The sequence below is a fragment of the Chiloscyllium plagiosum genome, chromosome 21 (assembly GCF_004010195.1).
Source record: "Chiloscyllium plagiosum isolate BGI_BamShark_2017 chromosome 21, ASM401019v2, whole genome shotgun sequence".
Taxonomy (NCBI): Eukaryota; Metazoa; Chordata; class Chondrichthyes; order Orectolobiformes; family Hemiscylliidae; genus Chiloscyllium; species Chiloscyllium plagiosum.
In genome coordinates, this window is record NC_057730.1 from 35191769 (window position 1) to 35204654 (window position 12886).

Here is a 12886-nt window from a genome sequence, read left to right on the forward strand (position 1 = left end):
CACCTTCCTCAAGTTTTTAAGCTTTGCTACCTTAAAAATTCTGCCTGAGGCAATCCATTAATAGTTGACAGCCAGCCCTCACACTGCTCCCCAAAGTGAATAACACCATTTATAACACTAGATAGGCAGAACTGCATTGGTTGCGTTTCATCACCTTCTAATTCTAAGGAAAAACACTTGGTTCATTCTCCCAAGTCCCACCAGAGAAAGTGACATAGATAAGCTCCAGGGTTGTGCTTTGGCAGGCCCTGTGTAATATTTCGATCTGTCAAGTTAATAAACGACTCTGCATTTCTTCAACCTTGTGCACTGTTCCAAAGCAATGTATAACATTAACATACACATATGTATAATATATAAAATTGACTGCTTACATAAAATTCCTCCTCCCCTCCATATCTCTGCCAATGCTTCTTAAGACAGACAGTTAACACTTTAAATCGGGGGGAAAAATAATCTGTGGGCTGCAATTTGCATTGCCAGCCCTCTAGATGCTAGTAGACAGGCCACCCTATAACAGCTTGTCTGTATACACAGCAGTAGAGACTGCATCAACCAACAGCAGTGAGCAAAGGGGCCTCTGCTGTTCAAAGACACGCCAGAGAGAGAAGCATTGCAGAGAAAATTCAAAAGCCAAATAGACTTACATTGGATGTTGTCTCCCTGTAGTTCTAAGCAAGATTTCTCCCATCACACAATCCTTCCCCTTGCTACTCTTAAAACACATTAGATCCTGAAATGAACAATGTCGGGGGGCTGAAACGAGCAGCTGGTCCCTTTCAGTTTCCCTGTTGCAAGAAGAAATCGAACATCGAAAGCATGCGTTAGAGAGGCAGGAAAAACAGCTAACACTGGCTACTTAAGACATGGTCTCGGAGACGCAGATCCAGATGAGGATCGTTTCCGATTCTCTCCGACATACCCTCCGCCTCCCCTCCCCCATCTTCCGAGACGCATTAATTCACAGCAATTCTTTGCCCCCGCCCTGGGTAGGTGCTTTTTTTTTTGTTGTTTGTTGCGGGCACTCCTAACAGCTTGCAAGATTTACCTGCAGTCATTTTCTGCTTCCTAGGTCTTCTTTATCTGTTCCACAGGGAATGTGTGTGTGTGACAGAGAGGGAGAAAGAGGGAAAAGACAGGGAAGTGGGGGAGGAGGGAGTTGGTGGTAGAATCCAAAAAAACACAATCCGGATCCTTCAGAAATCCAGAGAGAGAGAGAGAGAAAAATGCAGAATTTTTATTAACTCTTCATTCTTTCTGCGCAATCTCAGCAGCCATGTTGTTCCAACTCTCAGAAAGAGAGGGGAAAAAACAGTTAAAGACCAATGGCACCTGGATGGATGGGTACTAAGCACTGAGGTCTACCCAGTGCTGTATTTTTTTTCACATGGCTAAGTCCCAGATACCTCACAGCTTGGGAAGGAGGAGGAGGTCCTTATTGAAGAGGTACTTCCTCCTGTCAGGTAGACACACACACTCTCTCTCTGTGTCTGTTTAAGATGCAGTTCAGCGTCTTGTGAGCTGGCTGCCCCACAGTCTGCTGTCGGATTGTGCTGGGACTGTGAGAATGAAGAGGAGGAGCTCAGTTCAGACCCTGCTTCCAAAAGCTGGTCATCCTTGTGCATTTTTCTTTTTTTTGAATGAATTATAGATGATTTAATTAGAAGTACAAGGCCCCGTTAGATTTGTTGATCATTAATCCACTAGAACTGCATTTGTTTAAAATGCTAATGGATGCCCTTATACGGGTGGAGAAAAATGGGATTTGTTGTGTATAAAAAGATACCTTGTCATATTTTCCAAAAGTTACAATTTATCTTTACTGTGTACTAAAAGAAGCGTCAATTTATTGGAGGGAGGCAGATCCAGTTAGTGTTGATAACATAGTCCTGTTTCAATATCAAAATCCAAAAGCCTAAAATTCTTCATTTACGCAATTAATACAGAGCAAAATAAAACACTTCCCATTCACATTCAATTCAAAGGCATCAAACCCCTTCCTAATCACTCAAAAAAAGTGTAAGATAAACCAAACAGCTGCAGGCCAGTCAGTGTAACTGCAATGGTGGGGAAACTTACAGAAACAATAATATGGGACAAAGTGAATGGTGATTTGGGCAAATGGGTTAATTAAATGAAAGCTAGCATAGACTTATTAAGGACAAATACTGTTTAACTGACTTTTTTTAATGAGGCAACAGGGTTAAGCTGTTGATGTATTGGACGTGGCTAGAAGACCTGAGCAAAGTTGGAGCACAAGAAGTGCAATAAAAGGAACAATAGCAACATAGATATGAAGTTGGCTGAGTGGCAGGAAACATAGGGTAATGGTTAACTACTGTTTTTCTGGCAGGCGAAAGGTTTACAGTGGAGTTCCCAAGGTCAATGTTACGATCCTTGCTCTTCCTGATACATTGTAATGATCCAGATCTTGGTGTATTCAGCATAATTTGAAGACAACATAAACTTGTAATTATTGTGAACTATGAGGAGGATAATGTAGAACTTCAATAGGACATAGGCAAGTTCGTGGAATGAATGGACCAATGGATAGATTAAATCACTGAAGGTAGTGGAAAAGTTTGGAAGGCGGCATATGGAATCTTGGACATTATCTACGGGGCAGAGAATACAAGAGCAAAGAAGTCATGTTAAACATGTATAAAATACTAGTTTGGTCTTAACTAGAGTATTGTGGACAATTTGGATATCACGCATTAGGAAAGACATGAAAGTATTTAGAGGATGTAAAAAAAGTTCAATGAGAATTGTTCAAGGATGAGGAACTTCAGTTATGTTGATATACTGAAGAAAGTGGGACTGAGAACAGAACATTGAAAAGAGACTTGATTGTGCTATTCAAAATCATGAGGGATCTAGACAGTAGGTAAGAGAAATGTGGAAGGATTGTAAACTACAGGGCACCGGTTTCATGTAATTAGCAAAAGAAGCAATAGCAACATGAGGAACTGAGAGTGGTTAAGAGCTGGAATGCACTGTCTGAAAGTGTGGTAGAGGCAAATTCAGTTGAAGTATTCAATATGAAATTAAATTGATATGAAAATGGAAGAGTGTGTAGGGCTACTGGGATTAGATGGGGCAGCAGTATCAGGTGAGTTGCTTCTTTGGAGAGTCAGCAAAGATACAATGGTAAAAACAATGACTGTAGATGCTGGAAACCAGATTCTGGATCAATGGTGCTGGAAGAGCACAGAAGGGGAAATGAGGAAACTGTTGAAGTCCACATTAACGCCCTGGGGTTGAAGTGTTCTGAGGCGGAAGATGAGGCGTTCTTCCTCCATGCGTCTGGTGGTGAGGGAGTGGCGGTGGAGGAGGCCCAGCACCTCCATATCCTCGGCAGAGTGGGGGGGAGTTGAAATGTTGGGCCACGGGGTGGTTTGGTTGATTGGTGCGGGTGTCTCGGAAATGTAAGCAGGACCCCAGTACATGAGTTGAAATCAATCTTGGATAGACTCAAATAGATGAGTCTCTGTTATCAAGTGATTTGAGGTTAACAGAGTCAATTACCTTCGGAAAAAGCAAGAATAGTGCCTAGCTAATGCCTCCATCCATTCCAACATTGACTTCATATACAGTATTTGTTATTGTTTATACAACTGAGTCTCTAGCTTGACATGTGAAATGACATTAAACTGGACCATATACTAGTCTTTTCATTTGCTGAACAATCATTTCCTGAAGTGATTCAAATATCAGTGTATTCTTTCAACTGAAAAATGGCCACCATGATCCCTCTACTCACTTGCAGTTGCACTCATGATGTCAGTATAACATTAAATTTTAAACTAGTTGGAAGATCGGAGAATCTTAGCACCAATAATAATCAATCTGTAAACTTCTTTGGTCCCTGGTTTCAATTAAAATAAAGCAGATTAATTGTCAGATAACACTGCACCAGTCATGCCATTTAACAATCATCAGAAGAACCAGTTTGAAACAAAATTTTCAGACGGTTTATACATGGTGTGCACCAATGTTGTGTTTTCCCAGATCTTGCGATCAGTTTAAGATTTAGTGTACAAATTTTGTTTAGTTTGGTTACTTGGTTCCTATGTGGAATATATTTAGCGCAATAGACGTGGTCATTTTTTCCACATTCAGTCAGGTGCAACTGTCTTATGTTTTGCACTCAACTGCAACTAGTTATGGCATTGCACATGATGGCAGCTTTAAAATATATCAAAAAATGTTTTGCATTCTGATCTATTGTCCCAAATTCAAAAGGATCAAATTCTTTTGCATTCGCTCATATTGCATACAATTCAAATGAATAGAATCCATTTACTTACAGCCATTAACGAAACAATGGAAGGAGATGTTGACAGTGCAATCAAATAGCATTTATTCAGCAACAACCTTGTATGCTGATGCTCATTTCACGTTCACCCCACTTGGCTCCAGACTTAATCCCAGCCTTGGTTCAAAATGGAAAAATAGTTAATTTTTAGAATTGAGGTGAAAGTGACTGACTTTAACATCAATGCAGCACTTGAAAGAATGTGGCAATAAGTAAACTTACAAAGCTGAAGTAATTGGGAATTGACTTGTTGAAGTCAAACATACCTTAAAGATTGTGATTATTAGAGATAAACCATCTCAGTCCCAGATCATTGCTTTCGGAAATCTTCAGATCAAGGGTAGACTTCTGAGCCAACCATTTTCAATACTTCATCAATAACCTTCCTTTTGTCACAAGGTCAGAGATGGGAATATCCACTAACAATTGTACTATGTTCAGTTTCATGTACAACTCTTCCACAAGTAGCAAGACTGAACAACATCCAGAAAGATCAATTTCCTCTCAGTTCATACCCACTATATGAAATTCTAGTGACATTCAGTCTTGTTACATAGAATTCTAATAGATCAAACACTTTTACATCTGCTTCTGGACTAGAAAAAGGGCCTGTTTATGAGGTTTTGACTTTTGATTATTATCTCATTTATATTAATAACCTTGCATTGCTTTAAACTATCAGTTCACAAATCCTATTTGCTTCATATAATGTGAGACAGCCAACTAAAACCAAGTTTGTCCATTTCATTAGTTCAAGCTTAAAAGGTCCCATGGTCATGTTAGAAGGACAGGAAAATTGCACAGGAAGATAAAATAATTTTCAACAATTAATTACCATCAGATACAGTTTGACGAGGAAAGAATTGTAATGTTTGCAAGGACACAATGGGCCAAATTATTCCTTCAAGGCCTAAAATATTTTGATATATCCATGTTTGTAATATAAGTATTTTCTGATCAGTCTGTTCAGAAGAGTTATTATACATCTCTTTGGCTGGAAGCTGATTTATGGTACTTAATTCCCACACTGGCTGAGGATACCATGAAGGACTCTCCTTCTCAACGTCCCCCTTACTTAAGGTATGATGATCTTCAGATTAAACCACTACCAGTCATCTTCTGTTCGGAGAAAGCAGCCAGTCCTGAGGTCTGGCAAGACTATGGCGACTTTATGGATTTCTGGTTAAGGTGGGAATTAAACCTGGGACTGGTGGCTCAGATGTAGGGACACTCTCACTACTCCACTGAAGCCCTACTGTTTGTAATACATTATTGCTATTGAAAGAGCTACAATATTTCTTATTACATCACTTAAAGCAGAAATATTAATTTGTTTGGAAGGCAATTAAATGTACCTCTGGAAACAAAAGGAATTGAGCATAGGGCCAGTTGGAGTTTCAGGTCAATTAAGAGAGGCAAACTCACTTCTATATTCTCAGATTCTTAGTTTTACTTTCAACATCAGAGTAAGAATCAAGTAACGCGGTGTTTGTAACACCATGCTACGAATTGCACATTAGTTACAAATAACGGGATATTGCAAGTTTTTCCTTCCTGATTCCTCGTAAGGTTTTCAGGCTTATATCGAAACATAGAAGATAGGAGCAGAAGTGGGCCATTCAAATCCTTGAGTCTGCTCTGCCATTCAATCTGATCATCAAGTTCAATATCCTAATCACATCACCCTCACCCCTACTCAGATCCTTTAGCCTCAAGAGGTATTTCTACCTCCTTGAAAACACATAATGTTCTGGCCTCAACTACATCTGTGGAGGTGAATTCCACAGGCCCATTGAACTCGGTAGAGTAAATCTGTTTGGAGAAAAACCATTACTATTCTCCGTTAGCATATCTGAAAGAGAGAGAGAGAGAAAAAATGAGGTGAGAGACTGAGAGAGAGGTAGACCCTTATTTTCTCTTGGAAGCAACAGATTGCAACTATGGGATTTGCTTTGACTTTGGATAATTCTGTTTAAAAGGGAATAGTGTCAAACAGAGAATATTCTAACAGCCAATGTTGAGATATGTATTAATACTAATTAGATAATGTTGAATGAGATATTATGAATCTCTCCCTTTTTAAATTTCCATTTAAATCAATCTATCTCAGTGAGTTATATAATGGGCAGATGATCCAATAATATCCATTTTATACTATCAGCTGATACAAAATTGTCCTTTTTGAACAATTGCCCATAGTTTTTCAGTCAAAAACTTAGGTCAAAACTGCCCTGAAAGGTAATTTAAAATAATATATTTTTAAAAACTTTCCTTAAAGCCAATGACACAGATAATAAAATAGTTTCACAGCAAACGTAAATCTTAATTTAATTTCTCCAATTCCTGAAGAGGAATGTTAGCCATGGGTGATAGGACAAGTTAATTCATTTTCGAACTTTCAAGCAGAAAATCATGGTTAAACAATTAATAACATTGTTTTGTTTTTGAAATATAAAATACGTTAGTGTACTTCTTGCCATTTACTGCACATGTTCCATACTATTTCTAATCAACATGGATGACTATCTTAACCAATTTTCAGTTGCTTTTCCTTTGAGAGCTCTGAGATTTGGACAGTGACAAGTGCAAGCTCAGGATCAATGCAAAGATGGTATCAGCCCTAGCTCCATGGGCAACTATCTCACTGCTGGGTTAGAAGATTATATTTTCTAGTTCCACTCTAGTAACTTGACCATGTGTCAAGGTGGAAACCCCAGTACAGTACAGAAGGAAAGCTGTTGGTTTTCAGATCAGTTGGTAACTGTCTTCCCTCTCAGCTGGACATAAAAGATTAATGTCAAAACTTTGAAGAGGAGTAGTGCTATTCTGAACAATATTTATCCCTCACAGGAACAATGAAATAGGTTATCTGGTGATCACATTGCTGTTTGTGTGAACTTGTGTAAATTGGCGGCCACATTTTCTATGTAATAAGTGTTTACACTGCAAACGTGCTTAATTGATCATTAAATGCCGTGCTGAGATGGTGAAAGTTGATAGTACTTTTTCTTCGATTTCTTCCTTCCAATTTTCTACAGGCATTTGAGTCCCTCAGATTGTACAATGTCCAGTCAAACCTCTTGACCAATACAAAATTGTAATTTAGCTGTTTGCACCTTTCCACGAATGTTCTATGTCACTGTCATGGAATTTGATCCAGTGACACAATTTTTAACTATTTAATTAGAGCAGCCCATTTCAGATTATGGAATGAGCTGCCAAATGAAGTGGGGGAGGCTGGTACAATTACAACATTTAAAAAGCATCTGGATGGATATTTGAATAGAAAGGGTTTAGAGGGATATGGACCAAATGCTGGCAAATGGGACTAAATTAGGTTAGGATATCTGGTCAGCATGGACAAGTTGGATTGAAGAGTCTGTTTCCATGCTGTATATTTCTAAGACTCTATAACTCCAAAATGTCAAGTTCATATTTTGTGGACAGCTTTTTTTTAAAAAGAGTCCAGTAACAAAGCTGATTATAAGGCTCAAGGAGAAATTCATTTTGTAGACACTTGACTAAAGGAGTTCACTTCTTGGGGGGCATGGTGGCTTAGTGGTTTTAACTGCTGCATCACAGCACCAGGAACTTGTGTTTGATTGCAGTCTCGGGTGACTGTCTGTGTGGGTTTCCTTGCACATCCAAAGATGTGCTGGTTAGGTAGATTGGCCATGCTAAATTTACCATGGTGTCCAGGGATGTGTAGTTTAAGTGGATTCACCATGGTAGGTCCAGAGTTATAGGGATAGGGCAAAGGTCTGGGTGGGATGCTTTTCAAGATTTGGTATGGACTTGATAGGATAACTGGCCTGCTTCCACACAGCAGGGATTCTATGATTCTTCCTTAAATACCACACTTTGAGATTTTAGCTGGTTGTCATTCTCTCAAGCTGCCAACTTTCTCAATGACAAACTTTTAAACAGTTGGAATCATGCTTTACAGCCAGCATTCAAGTAAAAACTTGGCAACCTTAGATTGAGATACAATTAAATTAATGGAAGTATTGGATATCCTTGGGGAACAAGACAGCGCCCCACTGGTATTGACTTGCTCTGGCTTTGGTAGCTGCCAACTGGCTTGTTAAAATCATGTGTCCTGGTTCTGTATTGACTTATCTAACCTTCACAGGAACTTGATAAATCAATAGAGTTGAATTCTACCAAAGTGTTTAGAAGAAAATGATGGATACCCCTGAGGTAAGATTCACAAATCTTACAGCATAGAACAACACTACTTAGACTACTGTGCCTGTATTAGGAATTTGCAAGAGCTAACAAATTAATATCACTTTCTCTGCACTTTCCCCGTCAGAAAATCAAAGGAGTGAAGCCGTCAACCAGCGAACGTTCAGCCTTTTGAATCATGGAAATCCCAGGTTTGCATCCTTGTCCATGGCTGAGGCAGAGAAAATAAGAAATTCAGTCCAGCCAATTACCATCCCATCAGTTGAGTTTTGGTCATTAGGATAGTTTTAAAGCTATTGACAATTAAACAGCATTACCCCATTGATAGGTACTATCAAAAGGCATTTACTCACTTGCTCACTGATGCTTAGTTTGTCTCCAACCGGGAACACTCAGCTCCAGACCTCATTACAGCCTTCACCCAAATATAAGCAGAAACTGAATTCCAGAGATGAGATGAGAGTTGACTGTCCATGACATCAGAGCAGCATTTTATGGAACATGGCATCAAGGAGACTAGCAAAACTGAAGTCAATAGGAATCAGGGATAAAAGTTTCTACTGACTGGAGCCAAACCTAGCACAAGGTAGCTGGTTATAATTGTCATCTCAACTGCATGATATCAGTGAAGGAGATCCTCAGGCCTGTCAAGCTGTTCATCAATAAACTTTCCTCTGGTCAACATAAGGTCAGAAGTGGAGATAGTCACTGATCATTACACAGTCATCATTACCATTCTTGACTCCTCACATGATGGAGAAGTCTGTGTCTGTCTTCCTTGATAGATTTCTACTGGACCTCTTAGCAACAAAGCTGAGAACTGTCAATCCATGGAACTACGTCCTAAATAAAAGACAGAGCTTTCCCAATTTCAGGATGTCCCAAACCCTTTGCAGCCAATTGAAGACTTTTGAAATGTAGTAACTGTAGCAATGCAGGAAACTCAGCAGTCAACTTTCGAGAATAAAATCCCACAGATAACAATGTACCAATGTCTTGATCACCTGTTTTAGTGATTGAATGATAAGTGTTAGCTAATACCCTGTGAAAAACTCATCTGCTCTTTTTTGATTTGGAGTAATTATTGGGACCATCAGAATGACTGATAAAACAGCTGCCAGCACTTGTACACATGACATCAGCTATTTAGATTAGATTCCCTACAGTGTGGAAACAGGCCTTTCGGCCCAACAAGTCCACACCGACCCTCTGAAGAGTAACCCACCCAGACTCATTTTCCTCTGACTAATGCATCTAACACTATGGGCAATTTAGCATGGCCAATCCACCTGATCTGCACATCTTTGGACTATGACAGGGTTCAGGATTTGTCTTCACATGCAATGCAGATGTCAACAAGTTCTATGTGGAGTGATGACAGCGTCAGTTGGTGTCATATTAAACTCAGGTCAGTGGTGAGGAAGCTTCTAGATTATTTGGAAGAGAACTAACAATCACATGGAAGAAGATGGGTTGATTATGAAGTAACAACACAAATTTCTAAAGGAAAAATTGTGTTCAACTAACTTGCTGGAGTTTTCTGAAGAAGTAACAGAAAGGCTTAATGAGGCCATTGTTTATGTGGTATGCACGGACATTGAAATCATTTGATACAGTGCCGCAATACAGACATGAAGAAAGTTATAGGCCATGGTATAAAAAGGATAACAGCAACACGGATACAAAAGTGGCTGAGTGTTAGGAAATAGAGTAATGGTCAATGGATATTTTTCAGACTGGATGAGGGTTTGTAGGGGAATTCCCCGGGGTTGATATTGAGACCATTGCTTTTCCTGATATATATTAATGATCTACCTCTTGATTTTCAGGGGATAATTTAAAAGTATGCAGATGACATGAAACATGGAAGGATTGTAAACTGTGAGGAGAACAGTGTAGAACTCCAAAAGAACATTGACCAGTTTGTAGAGTGGACAGATAGGTGGCAGGTAGGGTTCAATGCAGAAAAATGTGAAGTGATGCATTTTGGTAGGAACAACATTGAAAAATGGTATAAAATAGAGCGTACAGTTCTAAAAGGAGTACAGGAACAGAGAGACCTGGATGTGTATGTATCAACATCATTTAAGGTGTGGCGAACAAGCAGTTAATAAAGCATATGGTGTTCTTGGCTTTATTAATAGGAGCATAGAGTACAACAACAAAGGGGTTATGTTTGAACTTGTATAAGACACTTATTAGGCCTCAGTTGCAGTGTTGTGTATACAGTTGTGGATGCTACACTGTAGGAAAGATGACTACATTGGAGGAAGTGCAGAAGTGATTTACAAGATATGAAGACAGATTGAAGAAATTGAGACTGTTCACTGCAGAGAGGAGTGTGAAGAAAAATTGATAAGAGATTTTCAAATCATGAGAGGGCTGGACAGAGTAGATAGGAATAAGTTGTTCCCAATAGTAAAAGGAACGAGAAGGAGAGAGAATAGATTTAAAGTGATGTGCAAAAGAGCCAAGGTACTGTGAGGAAAAAAAATCTTTTCCCACTGCGGCTGGTTAGGGTGCACTACTAGGAAGTGTGGTGAAAGCAGGTTCATTTGAGGAATTCTTGACAATATTGGGTGATTATTTGGATAGAAATGGTGTTCAAAGGGTTTTGGAGAATAGCGAGAGATTGACACGAGGCAACGATGCAAGTTTGAAGAGCCAATAAAGGCACGACGGGCTGAATGGCCTCCTTCTGCCCTATTACGTATCTATGATTATGTGATGCACAGACTGCCCACCTTTTCGTTTCTAAAGCTGTCACCAATCCCGTGTGCTGCCTTGGGTTACTTCTCACTCATGCTGGCTGAATCCGGGGAAGGGAGAAAGAAAGCGAAGCTTCGACTGGCCCAGATCCCAGTGTCTGTAATCACTGTGTGATTATATCGGCAGCGCTATCTATGTGACAGGCGGCGGCTGCTGCTCCATTGCCGGCCAATAATGTCGTACTGCAGCGCTGTCTTCCTGACCGTGTGTGCTCCTTGTTCCACCTGGCGGTGGCGTTCGCAATAAATGTTGCTTCCCCCCCCCCCCCCATTAGTGCCACGGAATCTTTTACGACCAGAACTTTGGGTAAACATCATTTTTATTTTTTTAAAAAAGCCCACATCATCTCTCCCTCCCACTGCGCTTGCCAAATATTAGATTGCGATTTATGATCAACTTTCCGAAATGGGGCTTGAACCCACGATCTTTTGATTCAGATGGAATAGAGATACTGACTCTGCCATGGCTGACACCTTCAAAAACGCTGGAAGACAGTCTCATTATCTCTTCGCGAGTAATAAAAAAATTGTTAATAATGAATGAGCCGGTTGTTTTGCAGTAGTAATATTATCAATTATAGCTGTGTTGTACTTTCAACGTGATGTTTAAGCGTCAACGAATGCTTACAGTATAAATATCTAATTGACAAGATGGGAAGATAAATATCCATGAACAGTCTTTTAACAGAATGCCCGATGATTTAGCATTAACACAGGAACCCAGTTTCCCTTCTGCTCTGCAAGTCTGTTCTTCAGTTCTCATTTTACTGATGTTACGTATTACCATAGAAACTTCCGGTTGGAACTAGGCAACAGCACACAGATCATTCACTGCTAACAATACATCAGAGATTTCTGATTAAAAGCCAAGTCATTGCCACCCACAGATATGACACTGGTGAGTAGGAAGACATGCTTTTCTTAGGGCTGTTCAGTGGATCTCTATTTCCATGTTAGTTTTGATGCCCTACTAAATAATTACATGTAATACAGCACCAAAACAGGTTATTCACCTCCAGGTGGCTTGTGCTAGTGTTTATGCGCTGCACTATCTCATTCATATTTACTTAGAAGACCCTGTTATTCTAGGACAGTGATTCACAACGTTTTTTGCTTCTTAGGCTTCACCCTGTGTTCTAAAAACTCCGCAGGCTCCCTGTAACAGTATTTTCTCTGCATTTAAAAATATGTTGTTTTACTTAACACAAAACTTGTTGCTGATGCTGAACAACAACTATGTGGTGGTCTGAACTCTCTGAAATGCAGTAAAAGGACTTGCCTTGTTCCATTTGCCAGAACTACAACCAAACTATGAGATATATTTCAGGCAAAGGAAGATAATTTGTTTCGGGGGAGAACAGATGGTGGAGGGGTTGTTTTTCAGATTGGAGGCCGGTGACTAGTGGATGCCACAAGGACCGGTGCTAGGTCCTCTACGTTTTGTCATTTACATAAATGATTTGGATGCGAGCATAAGAGGTACAGTTAATAAGTTTGCAGATGACACCAAAATTGGAGGTGTAGTGGACAGCGAAGAGGGTTACCTCAGGTTACAACAGGATCTGGACCAGATGGGCTAATGGGCTGAGAAGTGGCAGATGGAGTTTAATTC

At 39.8% G+C, this 12886-nt stretch overlaps 1 protein-coding gene across 4 annotated transcripts in view; it reads right to left on the reverse strand.

Annotated features, from left to right (window-relative positions):
- The window catches only part of LOC122560756 (transcription factor 20), a 60292-nt gene extending 48711 nt beyond the window's left edge, over nucleotides 1-11581 (reverse strand). The window contains exons 1-4 of one of the 4 annotated variants that reach the window (XM_043711804.1): nucleotides 11251-11581; nucleotides 4311-4435; nucleotides 1049-1194; nucleotides 648-788 (exon numbers count right to left, since the gene is read on the reverse strand). The gene's annotated coding sequence lies outside the window, so the exon portion shown is untranslated. Of the gene's footprint in view, nucleotides 1-647; nucleotides 789-1048; nucleotides 1195-4310; nucleotides 4436-4584; nucleotides 4675-8859; nucleotides 8948-11250 lie in introns of those variants that run through there. The other 3 variants (XM_043711803.1, XM_043711801.1, XM_043711805.1) reach the window with 3 other exon arrangements.
- Between the last annotated feature and the right edge of the window lie 1305 nt (nucleotides 11582-12886).